This window comes from Charadrius vociferus, unplaced genomic scaffold, assembly GCF_000708025.1.
Source record: "Charadrius vociferus isolate BGI_N301 unplaced genomic scaffold, ASM70802v2 scaffold323, whole genome shotgun sequence".
NCBI classification, from domain to species: Eukaryota; Metazoa; Chordata; class Aves; order Charadriiformes; family Charadriidae; genus Charadrius; species Charadrius vociferus.
The window spans coordinates 275036-280588 of NW_009647692.1; positions in this window are offsets into that span (position 1 = coordinate 275036).

The following is a 5553-nucleotide window of genomic DNA, read 5'->3' on the forward strand; positions in this document are numbered from 1 at the left end:
CTCCGCCTGACCCGCGCCGCGTCCGAACCCGCCGCCCCGCTCCGTCCCACGGGCGCCGGGACGCGACGTGGGGCCTCTCCCGTTGCCCCGGTGCTCAGGTGCCCCTCTGTGCGGGCGCTGCTGCAGACCCGCCACCACCAAGGAAAGCGGTGAGCGGCTGTGTGTCGGGGTGTCCCGCCAGCTGCGAGAATGCGTGAAGAGAAATCTCCCCGCCCGGAGTGCCTACAGGAAGTTGCCAGTAGGCACAAATTCTCCTAACGCATGTGGTGTGCAGCGGACAGACGGCTTCTCTCGGGTGCTGGACTGTGAGGAGGTGCTGAGGACACCTAGGGAGCATCAGCTCTCCCTCGTCTACACAGTGCTGAGGAAGGACTGAGCTCCTTCAGGGAAATGGAGAGTTAAAGCCACAGTGGGGGTCTCCCCAAAACAAAGGTCTGTGCAAGCATGCATGGCTGTGTTTCACTGCCTATTATTTTGTGAGGGATTGCGTGTCTGCAATCTGGGTTAAAAATAACCCGGAAAGGTTAACTTGAAAGGTTATTTTTAATGTCGTTCATTTCAATGATTTGGTCTACAGTGTAGCTGCAGAATCCGAATCAGAAGTGGTGGCAGTACTGAAAGGGCACCAAGCACTATCGAGGTGGCAGAAAGGAACAACTGGAGGGACTGGAAACTAAACTGAAGACAAATAATTTGTTGGTATTTTATATTCTGCTCCTGGGATGTCAACAGCCACCTGAAAATGAAGGCAGTGTAAATCATATCTTCACAATTTGATCCTGCAGACTCTTAGTACAGTCTTACCAAGCAGTTATTCACAGAAATAAAGAATTTCAGATTCCACAGCAAGTAATGAGGGAGCTCTGACTACAGCTTGCAGGATTTGTCCTCTGCTGACCAGAGGAACTTGAGCGACAGGAGTTCAAAACAAGACACTCCAATGTTACTGTTCTGTTTGTAAAAGCAGTGAATGTCCACTAAGGAAAATAGTAGCCAACCGGATCTGGACAGATTCCAAATCTACAAACCTTTAGCAGCAGTCCTGCTGGGTAACTTACCAGCACAGAGGAAACTTCACACCAGCTCAAAGCCTAGCAGAAAGTGGGGAATCGGCCAAAACTTGCATTCCTGTGGCCAGTGTCCAATGAAAAAAATGGTCCCTAGTCAACAAAGAAAAAGGATTACAAGCACTTGAATAAGAAAATGCAAAGAGTTAACTCTAAAGGAGTTGTACTAAGGTTCACTTTGATAGACCATTGCAAATATGATTTGCTGTCTTCTTGTTTAAATGAGATGCAGAGGAGAAAATAGAAAATAAAGGGAAAGGCCATGAACATGTGTTGATACGTGTAGATGGACTAATCCTGTGAAAGGAGACCTGCTTGCTGTACCTGGGAATGAGATCAGGGACTCCTGTAGGTAATTCAGTTAGCCAGTCCATGCCTCAGTGTCCTCTTTTGTCAAATACAGAGAAGGGGATCAATATTTCCTTATTGTGCAGAATGATTGCAAACTTGCCTTCAGTGTGCCATGCAGAGTACATTCTATGATATAGAACAAAATAAAAAAAAAAAAGGATTCACAGGAAAGAACAAGCATCTGAATAATAAGTCAGATTGAAAGATTGTGAGTACCCTCTTCTGCTGTTTGCATAGCAAATGTCAAGCAGAAAGATGTACCTTTGGGAGGAGAAGGGGCAGGATGTAAGAAACGCAATGTTCCCTAGGGTTCTTAGGAACAGCTGACTTGGAACAGGGATGAGAAGACAGTGCAGGCCTCCCAAGAGATTATAGAGCAAAAAGGAAGGAGCAAAGGAGGAAAACAGAGAGGTGTCAATCAGGACCAGCAAGTACCTGACCCTTGAAGATAAAATACGCAATTCCCAGTTCTTTGGTGGAGTTGCCTGGTCAATACCAGTTGAATGGAGATCTAGGAACAACACTGAGCTCAGATTTGAAGGAAAGCATGTCTAAACCTCCTTTATCTCAGCATGTTTTTATGTGAGACCCAGGTCTCAAACTAAGCAACTGTAATCTTTTAATGAATCAAGACCACCACTGTTAAATTGAGTTTAGAAACCTAAATTTACAGGCTGATCATTCCCAGCACTTTGACTAAAGCAAAAGCTGGGAAAAATCTTAAGCGTGACCATGGAAATGAGCAACTTTTATTTCTTTACTTTTTTTTTTTTTTTTTCAAAAGTAGGCTCCTTTACTAGAGGTTTGCTTCAGAAGGAGAACAGGTTGGTTTGTTGGAGTGCATGTGAAATATTTGTTCATGAAAAACGTCTATGCTGACTCTGCTGAGAAGAAATCGACTTAGTGCCAACTACAGTTCCTGTGAAAGTCTGCTAGGAATTCAGCTAAAACCAAGCAAAGCAGCTGGCTGTTTCAGAGCAGCAAGGACAAAGTCCTGCACTGAACTGAACTTATAATCTTGAAGGGTAAATTATGACTTCCTTGCCCCCTTGCTCAAGTCATACTGCCACTGCACACTTCATACTTAATATAGATACTTTAAAAACCATTGGAGGCTTACATGTGTCAAATCATGCTCTGCTGTAAGAACCAGGAGGCCAAGAAGTTCACTGAATCCAGATGTTAGAACTACATATTCACATATCATTGCAAACAGCAACCGCGTGGGCAGGAAGAAGAATACTGAGTAAGGACAAGAGAGAAGATGCCTACATTCAGGAAAGGAGGTGGAAAAGCTGTGCAATGCATAGTCAAGATGCAGGAAGGGGGGAGCATAATTGGACGAAATGGGGGAAGAGAGCAGTTTACGATGCAGACCAAGGCTGGCCACTGCTCTCGGAGGGATCAGCATACACCAACAGAGGAGCACAGAGGAGCATGTTCGATTTGGGAAGCCTTCCAGCCATTCCCTGTCTCCCTCAATCTATGCTTACAACTCAGATGCACTTGGCAGTGGCTGGATATGAGTGCTACAGGAATGGCAGCTCTTTCACAGATGTTGCCCATGAGCTTCCTCTTCACTGCGCCAAGAAGGTGGCGGACAAAGCTTTGGCTGCTTGCTTTACAGAACTAGTCTGACAGTCAGGCAAAAGGAAGCTGCAGAGAGCCCACGGTGCTTGCAAAACCTCCAGCAGGAGTAGTTTTAGATGGTTCAAAGACAGCATTCAGAAAAAACCTCCCATGGGCTGAAATTCAGCTCATGCTAATTGAGCACTAACTGCAGGCCTTCAAGAAAAAAATCCTTTCCTCCAGCCAGTAGTGCTCTGAACACAGCGGAGACCAGAGCACTATTTACAAATATGTATGAGATGTGTGGTTTCACAGTCTTAAACTACTGATTTAAAGACAGTAGGTAAAATTAGCTTTTGGATGCAGATACCACTTAGAAGCGGGAGACTGTAGCAGCCTTTGGGCTAAATTTTAATACCCTAACATTGAATAATATGCCACTCTTGTTCTTCTTCGTAGTAAGGTTCAACTCAGTTTACAAAGGAACTCAAATCTTTGTGTTACAAGGAGGCTTAGGCATGGATGATGAAGTGGAACCAGGAGTTGAATCAGGTCTCTTGTACCCGAATCCCTTTCCCTGGTTACTAGACACCACTGCTCCTATTTGCTGCTGTTGTACCCTAATAAACACAGATATTTTAAAGCATATCAAGGACCAAGGGTACTATGCAGTAGCACAGCCAAGCCCATCTCATGGCTCACTGCCACTGACCTGCTCGGGCTTTCTTGCCGCTTCTCAGCTGGTGGCTCTGGGGCTCATTGGAGTTTACCTTGGCAAAGAAAGCAGAACATTTCTCTGCTGGGTTAGTGAGCTGAATAGGTTCACTGAAGTGTTCAGTGAGCACCAGAGCCAGCTCAAGAGGCTGGGCCACTTATGGCTGGGAACAGCAACACCTGGGACAGGAACAGCTGCACCTTTCAAGACAGCAAATTCATAGATGAGCTTGACAACCTTGTCGAACCACACACAGAGTCTTGCAATCTTCCCTTTTGTACTTCAGATACCAGATTCAATGAAGTGAGCCACTGTAAAGAGTTTCGCTCAGAAGTGGTACGCTGCTGAAGATGAGTTAACAGATGCTGACCTGCATTGTTTGGGTTAGTAGAAAGGGACTAGAAAACAAGTCCTCCTGGAAGGCAGGAATTCCAGGGTCATCAGTTCAGGTGGAAAAATTGGAAAATAAAGATTTTAGTATAGTTTAGGTCATTCCCAGGAAGCTGCTTTAATGACATACCCTATTTACTACAAGCCAATCGTCCTAGTTACTCCTGTTATTGCTGGATAGGAATGATCTGTGGCGAGGAGGCTTTAGAGGTAGCAGTTGTTTCATTTAATTACAGATATACATATTTTCTACGTCTAATTCAAATGCTGTCCAAGCACACAAGTACAGTTTGCCTGTTTAAAAGCACTCCATTTGACCTAGATAACTGCTATTCCCTCTCAAGACAAAAACTCTCCTCACATTCTTTATAAAGTTCTTTCATGTTCCAGGCTTCATGCAACACCCAGAGGTACAAAAGTTTTAACAAAATTATATTAAACAAGGACTGTAAGACCTATCATACTTGACACCGAGAAACAAAAATGAAAACAACTGACCCTGAGAGATTCTAGGACTTAGCAGTAAAAGAAGTGTCTTCTACCCAGGCTTTTGAAAATCACATTTAAAAAACAACCAGCTCAGAACTTACCTCTATGTGATGCTTGACTTAAAAAGATGCCTAGAAGAGGTCTTGTACAATAATGTTATGCACTGAAGGGTTTACACAGAATTGAAATGGAAAGAGTTATTACTGGCATTCAGAGAAAATCACTGTTTCAAAATCAAAATTACTTTCTGTTTTCCCTCCAATCAGTACTGTCCAGCCACTGCCAGTCCAGTGTGTTGCTTTAGGAGTATCTTTCAACTGAGTTCCCAGTGGAGCATCTGATATTTTTCCAAGAAAAGCTTTTGAGACTCTGAACGAACAGTCCTTTCAGTACAATCCCTGTGCCCAACAACTTTCTACATAAAAGCCCTCATTATGAATTTTGAGTCAGTGGGGTTTTCTCAATCAGTGTGTGTTGCTGATCAGGCTTTCTTGACCTAGAATTGGTATTTCCCATAGAGTTTGCATGAAGCCCTAAAGCACATTCGATGCTGTGCAGGCTAATGACTACAAATGAAAAAAAAACACCAAAAAGCGCAAAAGAAAATCACATAAAAAAATGTCATTTGGAATTGGCAACTCTGTAACTTCTCCTTTGGCTGCCATCTCATTAACATATTTGTTCAAAAGCCTTTTCTCTGCTTCATTACATAATTTGTGTTACAAAATCCAGATAAACACTCATTATTCCCAGGTCTCTCTCCACCAGCTGGCTGGTTTTGCCTGAGTGGGACAGCGTTATGCCACGGAGGCCGAGGCGGGTACTTACCGCGACCACCGTGCCAGAGGTGGAGGGGCCGCAGGAGCCCCTGCCCTCGCTGCCCAGTGCCCTCCAGCCCTGTGCCCGCAGCCTGGAGACCGGCTGGCAGAACAATGGCTCTGGTGACATCAGCAGGACCAGCGCTGTGGCCCA